The following is a 12,934-nucleotide window of genomic DNA, read 5'->3' as shown; positions in this document are numbered from 1 at the left end:
AAGGGCCCATATAATCAATATTCAGTGAGTTTTACTTCTTTTATGTGTGGTTTCCATCCATATGTTATATAGCTGTCAGTTACTTTTGAAATGTTAGTGAACTTTGTGTTAATGGTCATGAATCAGACTAAATGTATATTAGCAATTGTCATTTTAATCCTTGAGAAGAATTTATTCCTAAAAATAAATTTCAGTTACAGACAGTTCGAATAATTTTATGTTTAACAATGAAGGAGTTTTATACACATTTTGTCGGATTTTCTTCCACTATTTATATGAATGGCACAATAATAATATGGAATTGTATTACAATTGTATGTATGTTTTCTTGAATCGAAATTAATGTGATCTTTGGAATTTCCGTTACAAAAATCATTCCATGCAAGCTTTATTTTAAATTTGCAGTTATCATAGAGTCGAACACAGAAGAAATTTTCCCCTAAAGTTGAATGAAGCTTTCGCAATGTTGAAGGAAAAATAAGATCGTTTCCTTCACTTTGTTTTTTGTACTCCAAAAAACGGAACTCAATTCGATTTCTCAGCAACGGTTTCACGAATCATGTTTCAAATCAATTTCATCCAGATTCGACTTCCGGTTCCGAAATTATAGGGCGATGAGTGTTAAAACATTCAAAATGGCGATACAAAACTAGTACGCGACGGTACGTGCGGCTTTGCTACATTCGCAGCGTGCTTTGTTCAATTTCGTGTAGCGTGCAGGGTTTCCATAATTATAATTCTTTAATTCAATTTGCACCTACACTGAATTCTTTCAGTGTAGGTGCAAATTTAATAAAAGAATTTGAAGTTTACATTTTTTTTCACCTGAAAAATATAAATTTTAATGTACACGCTACACGAAATTGAACAAAGCACGCTGCGCATGTAGCAAAGCCGCACGTACCGCGTACTAGTTTTGTATCATCATTTTGAATGTTTTAACACCCATCGCCCTATAATTTCGGAACCGGAAGTCGGATCTGGGTGAAATTGATTTGAAACATGATTCGTGAAACCGTTGCTGAGAAATCGAATTGAGTTCCGTTTTTTGTAGATTTTCTTCGCTATTATCGGTGCTTTCGGACTAGTAGTCCCAAAGTAGTTTTATATATTCACCAACTAACAAGATCTGCCAACTAGATGAATTAGCAGTAATACTCGTGAAATTGAAAATTTTAACTAATCGCACTGTAATATCGGAACCGGAAGTCGGACTTTTCGAGGACTTTTTAAAGAATTTTAGGACCTTTTATTTGCTTCTAAGTTTTAAAAATTGGTTCAGAAAGCACTGAGCAAATTGAGTGCGTATTTTTTTTAAATAAAATTGCACATATTTCTTTGTAATTCCGGAATCGGAAGCCGGATCCAGAAAAATCAAAAAAATTGTATGAGGCAATAAGACCTTTCAATTGAATCTAAGTTTGTGAAAATTGGTTCAGCCATCTCTGAGAAAATTTAGTGACATTGACAAATTAACACACATACATACATACACACATATGTACACAGACATTTTGTGATCTCGACGAACTGAGTCGAATGGTATATGACACTCGACCCTCCGGGCCTCGGTTCAAAAGTCGATTTTCACAGTGATTGCATAACCTTTCTATATGAGAAAGGCAAAAAAATATATTTTGAAAGTGCTAGACCCTCTAGGCCCTCTAAAACAATTAAAACAAACTTATAAAACCGATGAATTCCCACATGCTGTAAGGTAAAGGGTGGGAGATCTTTTTCTAGAAAAATTCTAATTAAAATTCAACACGAAATTTTGAAAGAGAAGGTTAAAAAATTGTATAGCATTCAGAGCGTAAAAACTTTGGAATGCTATAACCTTAACTTGAAACTAGCGAAACAATATCCCCAAGGCTTCGAAACTTTTCTAAACAAAGTAAAAATTGCAGAACATTGCGAATCCGAACGCAAACGAATTCTTCTTCATAAGAAATTCGAAAATTTACGTTCCAAAAATCTTTCAGACCGTCCCCCAAAACCTCCAGTACAATTTTTGGAGGATTTTCTTGTAAATCGTTCATCTCAAAATTGTACCAATGAACAAACTAATCTTCTAAATCTTGGTTTAAATTATGCAATTTCTTCAAAAGTAAATCTCGAACAAGTTATTATAGACATAGAAACAGGTTTAAATAACTGTGATCTTTCCTTTCCTCAAATTAATGACGCCAGAACTATCGTAGCTGACGTCATTAGAAGTACTTCTTTGAATAATCAGCAAACCATAGATGAAAAAGAACTAGTGAAACAATTGCGAGAAAAGCCTGTTTTTTATGTAAAGGCTGACAAGGGAAATAAAGTAGTTATTATGGACAACTTGATAACCCAAAAAATTAATGATGGTCCTTATAGGAAACGAAGAACCTACCCCCTTCCTGGAATTATCAAAAAAGCGGATAAAACTCTTCTTGAATGTAATCCAAACTTCGATATCAACCTCAATTACCTCAAAGTTCCTAACCCTTCTTTACCCAAAATCAAAGGACTACCAAAGGTTCACAAACCTGGTAACGAAATAAGGGAAATTAATTCTTCAGTGGGAGCCCCTACCCAAAAAATCGTCAACTGGCTAGTAAAAGAATTTCATTCTATGCCAAAAAAATTTTTCAGTAGATCAGTCCCCAACACACAAGAATTTACGAGTCAACTTCAAAATTCTGGTGAAATCGAAGAAGACGAAATAATGGTGTCATTCGATGTAACCGCCTTATTCCCAAGTGTCCCGGTGAAGGACTCAATCAATCTATTGGAAGATTGGTTACTTCAACAACATAGTAACAGTTTATGGAAAAGCAAAGTAAGGTCATATCTGAACCTAACTCGGCTTTGTATGGATGTAAATTACTTCAAATTCAGAGGCGGATTTTATAAACAGTTACAAGGGGCACCAATGGGTAATCCGCTCTCCCCGTTTTTATGCGAATTGTTTATGGCAAATCTTCAAGAACTTTTGAAAAACCAGGGATTATTACCTAATCGCTGGTGGATACGTTGATGATATATTCTGTATCATCAAACGCAATGATTTATCAACTTTCTTACAAATGATTAATAACTTACATAAAAACATTAAATTCACCTATGAGGAGGAGAAAAACAACAGTTTACCTTTCTTAGATATCCTCATTGTCAGAGAAGCAAAAACCTTAAATTTCGAGATATACAGGAAGCCAACCAACACAGATCGGGTCATACCAAATACTACTAATCATTCCCAACAACACAAAATGGCAGCTCTCCTCCATATGATTCACAGAATGCTGACCTTACCCCTTAAAAGAGATGCTGCAATAAAAGAGAAAAACTTTATTTTCGAAATTGGAAAGCTCAATGGATATCCGGAGCGTTCAATCCAAACAATCCTCGACAAAAAATTAAGATTGTTGAAAAAACAATCACTCCCCCATCGGAAAATTTAAAAAGAATATCGGTGGACTTCAATCCAAACATTGCACATCCTTTGAAATCAAAACTAAATAAATTTGGTTTAGATTTAGTATTGCATAACTATTTAGTATAGCATGAACTGTCAATTGAAAAATTTACTAGGTTCTACAAAAGATCCTACGGATAATTTGAAAAAATCTGGGGTATACAAAATCTCGTGTTCTCATTGTGATAAAATATATATTGGACAAACAAAGAGAACTCTAGACATCCGTTTCAAAGAGCACGTCGCTGAAATAGCGAAAGCAAATAAAGAATTAGAGAAAGGACTACCACATCATTTCAAGTCAAAAGTAGCTGAACATGCCTTTTCTGAAGATCATGAACTCACTACCAACGACATAAAAATCATAAGACAAATTTCCAACGCATGGAAATTAGACACACCCTAACTCCATTTCTTTATTGAATCGTGACCAAGGAAATAAGCCCTAATGGCTATTCAAGTTATTACCGACACATAAGATACAAATAGATTTTGGAAATACTTAATCTCTTAATATCCCACTTCTTCAGTTTGTCACCCTCCGCTGACTACCGTCCTACCCGTTTGTTACTATCTATTTCTTTCCGTTTTTACCCGTTGACAATAAGACATTTTGTATAAAATGAGCAGCATTACAGCATTCTTTCAAACAAACTTATAAAACCGATACACTGAAGAAGGATGTAAATAACGTTCCAAAAACGCGTATCTGTATTGTAACGTTTGTTATGCTTCATTAAAGTATAGTGACTTTGTGAAAGTGTAATAACGTGACAGTGAAATAGTAGAATTAAATGGTACATAAATAGTGACACTGTTGAATAAATTGTTTTCCTCGAAAGCAGATTTAAAAAGCCCGTGTCCATCGTCATTCGAAAACTATGTCACCAATTATTTTCAAATTTTGCACACACCTTCTGCATGTAAAATACTAAACACCAACGTTTTCCTTTTCGTTGTTTGTTACTTCGGAGAGGTTGTACAGCTACAAAATGGCCGAATTTTTTATGAAAAATCGCAGTTTTGACTTTAAACAATCACCGAAAATTAAAAAAATCAAACAAAAACGTTGGGGTCTAGAAAAACTACTACAGCTATTCTGCTTTGATATACACTGAAGTCTTTTTTTATGTGAGTTTACGTACCGCATAAAAAAATCACATAAAAAACCGCATAACTCTGAAACTTCGCATAAAAAAAACCGCATAACTCTGAAAGTTCGCATAAAAAAGGCGCATAAAAAAACCTCATAAAAAAGACCGCATAAAAAAAAGACCTGACTTCTGTTGACTTCTGATTTGTCTTCGCTTAGACACCACAAAGAAGCGTCCTCAAAAGTACTCCTTCACCGTCTTATTTCTCAATATTTTAAGAAAATTACTAAATGTTGTTCGAATGATGCTTTTTATTATGCAAAACATTAGGCAGAATACTTGTTCCGCAGAGTAACAAAAGTTGTTACCCGGTCAAAACGAATGAATCAAATGAAATAGGGAATTTAGTCTTCAAAAGCGGAAAACTTTCTGATGATGTCACGAGTAAAAAAAATGCATCACAAAAACCACCAAGCGTTCCCCACTGTAATTAACTGTCGCCAGTTTCACGTCTGACATGCAAACAACGGACTGCATTTATGTCCACTGCAAACGGGGTCTATTTTGTAGTTTTTATAGCACAGCACGTTCTCCAAGTTCCTAAACTGATGTTGACTCATCGGTAACTTTGATTGAAGGGAAGCAATTTTCAGCTTGTGCCGAAGTGATCAAACATAAACAAAACGAAATGACGCTGAGACGTCGGATTCTCACTGTTTTTCCCATGAGAACCGTGAGAGGGAATGGAGCGCAAACTGCGCGAACGTACTCCAAATCACAACAGCAGCCAATGGTGCACGCGGTACCCTGACCCAAACCGTGTCGTGCGCCGGCTGGGAGATACGCGAAACTGTTTGCAAGCGTGCGTCATTGAAAGTTTTGTGCTGCGCTGCGCTACGATCATCAACGATGCTTCATCATCAGTAGCAACGGACAGGTGCTATTGCTGCTGCTGCTGCTGCTACTGTTGCGAATGTTTCCGAGTAGCAGTAGCAGTAGCAGACAGTACAAGAGTTTGTCAGCAGGAGCGGCGGCAGTTAGGAAGCCAACCTTTAGTCGATAAAACGTCGCGATCGTATTCACATCGTTTCACTCTGGTAGTGGGTAGTGCCATCCTAGTAACGATTTACATCGTTGCGAATTGAATCGAATCAAGTATTTCGCATCGAACCAGGAACAGAACAAGCATCGTGATCGTGAGACTGGTACGAAGCTGCCGGGTACCGTTTTTGTGTTGCGCTTTTATGTGTGTTTGTTGGTGCGACACGCCTGCTTTGTGTTTTCGTAAACCCGGCCTTTGCGCTCTCGGGCGGATTGGTTTTTGACAGTCGCGGGAGGATTGGTTTTTTGTAGGGCGCTGGGCTAAAAATTGAGTGGCCGTGGGACGGAAGTTCACCGCTTCATTGGAAAATAGATGCATTTCGTGTCCGGCGAGACAGTGGATCAGCTTAGTCATCTAAAATTCTGCGGTTTAATTAGGGAAGATTTCCAACGTGAGATTTTTGTTGTTTCCTGTCGGAAGTTTTGCAGTGTACTTCAAAGGTTGCAATCGGAGTGACGCAAGGAGAAATTTCCTATTTTTTTATTTGGGCGAATGTGCATAAGAGTAAATTAGAGTGCAATACGTTACAGTTAAAATTCAAAGGTTGTGCTAATAACAAAAACGTGTTGTCGACGCGTTTCACGTTCGTGTCCGGAGAGTGTAAGTGTAGCCTTGATCAACAACTGAGAGTGAGGTATTTGGTTTATAAATAGTTTATCGTTTGGTCGAAGATTGTCATAGAAATCTCAAAGTGAGTGATTGGTAAATTACAATCCGCTGGCAAGATAATAGTAAAACAAAGCTAACAATCAGAAATCAGAGCGCCTGGTTTGGTTCACAAGAAAGACCTGCACACTGACGAATCTATTCATCAACTCAAAGGTGAGTATTTGTTTGTTTACCAACAACCGTCTGCCGGCTGCTTGGAAGGATGGCACCACTTGGGTTTCATTGACCTTAACCTAATATCGACTGTCAGACGTTGAAGCGTTGCCAGGTTTTCTGTTCCTGGACGCTTTGATATCCTGTGTCAATCGATCGATGATAGCTGATATACTGATACATACAACAATGATCGCTGTCTAGCGTGGTTTTCTAACGAACGATTATAAACTAAACGTGGGGGTACGCGTTTCTTTTTTTGGTTCAAGGCTATACGCATATTTCATGATGCTGAGACGTATATAATAAATTCAAACGCTTCCTGACGCATATGTTGTCTTGGATAACAAACAAACTATGAGACTTTGTGAATCTTTGTTTATCTAGGCCTATTGTCAATCGTGAAACGACTTATCAACTCGACTGAGCAAACGTCGCCGTTGATTTAGCAACTAATCCCAGCGTATACATGTGTGTGCGTCCTCAGTTCTGATGAAGTGGATAATTAGAATTTAAACCTCCTAACTAGCCATCAACGGAACGATTTCGTGAAGAGCGAAGCACCGCTGGAGACCAGACACGGCGCTGGTGTCAACCTTCCGTGGCCGGAGAGTATACGTGGGATGGATGCATGACCAGCAGGAAATCCAATTTGAGGTGATCGTGTGCGTTCCTTACGAACCGACTTATCTTGATATACGGTTCGAGGATGTTGCGCACTGATGCCAACAATCAACTAATTAATTTCGGTTATCACAATTTGCGTCAGACCTATGGTACTGCAGAATCACTAAGCTTCATGCACTGTAGAGCGGATTTATGGTTGATTGTCGGTATATTGCATGTTTAGCCTATTATTAATGGATTAGTTCAAATGATGGTTCACTATTTGTTCATCTTGAATATTTATAGCAGTGTAATTTCCGCATGCTTAACGGTACTATTGTACAGATGTTTTTGGTAAGCCTATCAGAGAACGGTAAAATGTTCCACTAATACCAAGCGTTCATCTTAATACCGGTTTTATGATATACCATTAGAGCTTGGCAAGATTCTTAAATTTAAGATATTTTTCTTTAGGTTTCGATATTCATCGACAGTAAAATGTGCATTTTTATACGCTTACTAATGCTAATCAATATAATTCTTCAATTGCAGTTTGTCATAATAAGGAGTGTATCGAAAATAAGCTATCCACATACATTTGTGTTGTACGCATGTATTTGTGATGGTTTTTTATGCTCAGATCACAGCATACTGTGCGTTTGGCTGTCAGCTTTTGTTTGTTTACTTGTTTGTGCGGTTGAAATTCAGCGTTTTCAAAATGTTGCGTATTAAAAAGGTAGTGAAAATTAAGGTTCTGGACACATGGCTAAGTGAGAAGGGTATTACTATGCGAAAATTGGCGAAGCGATTTGGAATTCATCATGCCAGTTTTAAAATAATCATTAATAAGTATGAGGAACACTATTCTTTGGATGAGCTACCAGGAAGAGGCAGAAAACCCGGTTCTTTCAACCCGAAACTGGACCAGAAAGGTATCTCTAATCATGAAGAACAAATCAATGTCAATACGTGATTTGGCCAAAAAAGCAGGAACGAGTGTCGGAATGATCCAGGCGAAATCACCTAAAGATCTACAAGAAGCAGAAAATCTCGAAACAAAGTGTAGAACAGAAGAAGTGAGCAGCAACAAGGGCCCGGAAATTGTATTCGCGTCTTTTGCAGTTTCCGGATGCATGCGTTTTGATGGACGATGCGACTTATGTAAAGGAGGACTCAAAAATCTTTCCAGGTCCACAATACTTTACTGTCGTCGTTGCGAACAGGTCGATTCAAGTGGAGAAATTCGGTCGAAAGCTACTGGTATGGCAAGCAATATGTGCCTGTGGTTTGAAGTCAACCATTTTTTACACCACCGAAACTATAAATGCAGAAATCTTTCGATCTGAGTGTCTCCAGAAAAGATTGCTGCCTTTATATAAGAAGCATAGTACACCTCCACTGTTTTGGCTGGATTTAGCGTCGGCTCACTATGCCGAAACCACTCTCAATTGGGCAAAAATTTCGTTGCGAAAAATATCTATCTACCAAATTGCTCTCAGCTGCGACCCATCGAACGTTATTGGGCAATCGTGAAGAGAGTCTTCAAAAAGACTGGTACGGCAGCTGGGAACATGCAGGAGTTCAAAAAAAGTTGGACTCAAGCGTCCAAAAAATGCGATGCAACACTTGTCCGGAACTTGATGAAATGCGTTCGACCAAAAGTTCGAAAATTCGTGAAGAAATAACTTAAATTTCATCCGGTTTTCATTATGCTCAATTTTAACCTCGTACAATAAAGGATCAATTTTTAGTTTGAATAACATATTGTTTTTTATCATAGTTTGAAAGAAAAATTTGTTGATAGCTTATTTTCGATACACTCCTTATTATAGGAACACGATACAAATATAAATATTGTATGTTTTGATGTAGTTTTTTTGGAGATGGTGTGGAGAAAGTACCGTCATCCGTAAGTGTACATTACTTCTTATCCAATTTCTCGCAGGACTAACAACAGTGTGAAGCTTTCTGCCAATATTGACTTGTAGCAAGCTGATTCTCGTAGGTGACGAAGGATTTATATGGAATTCATGGGTCCTGACCGAATATCGTAGAAAAAGGCATAAAGAGCTAGAAATATTGACATTCAGGGGTTTTGGTACCTCAAAGGAATTCAGTTTGTGCAAAGAGCACATGACGTATTTCATATTTGGTACGTTTTGTCTTCGACTCATCAGTGTATTAAAAAACGCACTTTATCCACCTGGCGGTGAGATGATACCTTTTTATCGAACCACATGTCTTCTGCATCAATATCTGATTTTTTCTCAAAAATTGTAACTAGAAAGAATGGCAATCCTTTTTTTTTTTAATAAATAACACAAAATATTAAAAAATTCAACGAATAACGGGTGGCAACTAAAATTTTGGAATTTGTTCGAGGCCTGTATGCTCAACAAAAAACGAGCTCAGAAAGAACTAACACATGGATCAATAAGTCCCGAGACTAACAATGGAAACAACATTTTTTTTTGCAAATTTTTTTTTTATTCATCAACATAATCACCTTTTAGGGTGATACAATGGTTCCAACGTTTTTCCAATTTTTCAATACCATGTTTATACAAAAATTTATCTTTCGCTTCAAAATAAACTTCAGTTTCAGCGATGATCTCCTCATTTGAGCCAAATCTTTTTCCCTGGAGCATTTTTTTAAGATCAGCAAAGAGCCAGTAGTCACTGGGGGCTAAATCTGGCGAGTATGGGGGGTGGGGAAGCAGATCAAAGCCCAATTCGTTCAATTTCGCCATTGTTTTCATCGACTTGTGGCAGGGTGCATTTTGTTCCATCGAAAGCAATCGCGGCACCCACTTGGAAAAAACCTTTTTTATGCTCAATTTTTCATGAAGGATAGTAAATACACTTCCATATGATATCTGTATCATCTCAGCAATCTCACAGAGTTTCACTTTACGATCTTTCATTATAATTTTTGTCACTTCACTCACATTTTCCGGTGTAACGGCTTCCACAGGTCAACCCGAGCGTTCCGCGTCATTTGTGTCGGTACGACCACGTTTAAACTCGGCGAACCACCGACAAATCGTTGCTTTTGATGGACAAGAGTCCGCATAACATTTTTCAATCCATTGTTTCGCTTGCACGGTGTTTTTACCCATTAAAAAACAATGTTTTATCAAAACACGAAACTCGGTTTTTGCCATTTTTTAAACAAACTACAAAACGACTTTACTCCAACCTCGATAACTCACCTGTTTCTGGTCGGATCGACTTAAAATTTTGACCCGTTTTAAGCAAAGGTTAGTACTCTAGAAAGACGTGGTTACTGGTTTACTACGAGCGCCATCTCTGCTTTAGTCTCGGGACTTATTGATCCATGTGTTAAGAGTGTGTATGTGTTAGCTCTCTTTCTTCTCTTTCTGCTAGTATTTTCTGTTCTGTTCATGCTTGCTCAGTTTTGCTCAAAATGCCGTCGAAACAAGAAGTATTTCACGAGCGCATTGCACGGTTCTACGAACTGCACAGAAATCTCGGCAAATAGTATACGGTACAACATTTTAAAAGCAAAAATGTTGCAGCTTCGACAGTTTACAATATCCTAAGATGCCCAACAACTGCTCGTAAGGGAGGTAGTGGAAGACCAGCAAAAATTATGGACGCAAAAGGACTTCATTCTCTTTCTCGTGCCTTCAACAACAAGGATTCACTGAGTCAAAGGGATGCCGCAAAAAAGTTCAACTGTTCTCACCAGTACATCTGCAAAACATTGAAAAGACTCGGAATAAAGTACCGAAAGAAGACACGAGCCCCGGCATATACTGACGCACAGATTTCAACGCTGAATTCCCAATGCCGCTGGTTGATTAAAATTTTTTTGGAAAAAAATTTGTTTTGGACGACGAAAGTTACTTCCCTCTTTCGAAGACGCAGATTCCCGCAAACGATCGATACTATTCAACGGATAGTTCTACTGTAAATTCGAACATTAAATATTAGTTTAAACATTACTTCTTATCCAATTTCTCGCCGGACTTATCACAGTGTGAAGCTTTCTGCCAATATTGGCTTGTAACAAGCTGATTCTCGTAGGTGACAAGATATGAAATTCATGGGTCCTGACCGAATGTCATAGAAAAAGGCATAAAGAGCTAGAAATATTGACATTCAGGGGTTTTAGTACCTCAAAGGAATTCAGTTTGTGCAAAGAGCACATGACGTATATCATATTTGGTACGTTTTGTCTTCGACTCATCAGTGTACACTGAGGTCTTTTTTATGCGGTCTTTTTTATGCGGTTTTTTACGCGACTTTTTTATGCGAATTATCAGAGTTTTCTTTATGCGAAGTTTCAGAGTTATGCCGTTATTTTTATGCGAAGTCTCAGAGTTACGCGGTTTTTTTATGCGAATTTTCAGAGTTATGCGGTTTTTTATATGCGGTACGTAAATTCGCATAAAACTTCATTGTATTAAAAAACGGACTTTATCCACCTGGCGGTGAGATGATGCCTTTTTATCGAAACACAAGTTTTCTGCACCAGTGTTCGATTTTTTCTCAAAAATTGTGACTAGAAATAATGCAATCCATTGTTTTTTTTTTTTAAATAAATTACACAAAATATAAAAAAAATCAACGAATATACATATTTTTAATGAATATATATGAGTGAAATAAAAAAAAACATCGTTTTTTTTGTTGTAGCAGTTGAAGATATTTACAGTCGATTTAGTTATTTATAAATGTATGTGCAACATTGAGTTCGAAGATAATGCAGAATTGCCAATATAAGAATTAACATGTCACAGTTGAACGATTATGTTGTAAAAAAGGAACTGTGCTAAAAACAAATCGAACCAAAAAACTATGCTAAAGAGCACTGTATTCAATCTTTCAATTATTTAAAAAAAATAAAATTGTGTTTAATTTAGATTTCAAGCGTCATTCTATCGCGCATCATTCTAAACTCCCACTATGAAGATACCATGAACTATTCGATAACACAAAAATTCAAACACAGAAATATCTCCGTGAATAGTAAACGGATTCATACAATTACAATAAGGAATTTGGAATCATGTTTTGTTTACAAGGTCAATTGCGACAGATATTTTCAAAAAGCTGCAACTTTTTACATAACAATTTGTATAACTCGGAAAGTAATCGTCCGATCTAAAAACAAAAAAAAAAAACAATAGCGTAAATACTTTCAGAAAGACCTTCTATTTGCAACTAGTTTGGTCAAAATCGGTCATTTTTTTCATTGTTTGGTAGAATATGTTTGTCGTCAATAAGTCGAACTTGAGTATAGATGCACCGTTACAATTCCGGAAGTGAAGCAATAAATGTTGCAAAATTCACACAATCACGAACGATTATCTACATTCGGAAGTGTGAAAGAAGCATTTCAGTTTTATTAGTATTCACGGTCTCCAGTTATATCTGTGACATTACCCACCCGGCTTTTTTGTAGATTTAGATAGTAGAGGTAAACTCAGAGGGCATAATCCGTTGAGAATATTTAAATGGTTCGAATATGAACCATATGTGGAATTTATTCAATTTTGAATCTGCACGGCCTTCAATTAAATTATGTTTCTGAATTCTGGAACTGGATTCAAGAACTAAATTCGAAATCTGCGACTTAGGTTTAGAACTTAGTTCAAAATTCAGGTTCGGAATCCAGATGAAGAAATCAGGTGATAAATTCAGATCTAGGATTATAGAACTTTGTCCCGGGTTGGCGGTTCAATGCATAGAGCGCTGGTCTTACAAACCAGTTGTCGTATGTTCGAGTCCCGATCTGGAAGGATTCGTAGTGTCAGTAGAATCGTAGCACCAGCCATGCACTGGTTCTGTACACTCTGAATCGGCTGCGAAGTCTTTTGAAACAGAAGGTCA

The 12,934-nt window shown here is 37.2% G+C and overlaps 1 protein-coding gene across 3 annotated transcripts in view; it reads left to right on the top strand.

Moving 5' to 3' along the window:
- Positions 1-5,564: 5,564 nt before the first annotated feature.
- The window catches only part of LOC131433161 (G protein-activated inward rectifier potassium channel 3), a 307,064-nt gene continuing 299,694 nt past the window's right edge, over positions 5,565-12,934 (top strand). For 2 of the 3 annotated variants that reach the window (XM_058600010.1, XM_058600014.1), the window contains exon 1: positions 5,565-6,469. The gene's annotated coding sequence lies outside the window, so the exon portion shown is untranslated. The remainder of the gene's footprint in view (positions 6,470-12,934) is intronic. The other variant, XM_058600008.1, reaches the window with a different exon arrangement.

This window comes from Malaya genurostris, chromosome 2 (genome assembly GCF_030247185.1).
Source record: "Malaya genurostris strain Urasoe2022 chromosome 2, Malgen_1.1, whole genome shotgun sequence".
Lineage (NCBI taxonomy): Eukaryota > Metazoa > Arthropoda > Insecta > Diptera > Culicidae > Malaya > Malaya genurostris.
The sequence above is the reverse complement of the archived record's forward strand: the minus strand, read 5'-3'. Positions and strand labels throughout refer to the sequence as shown.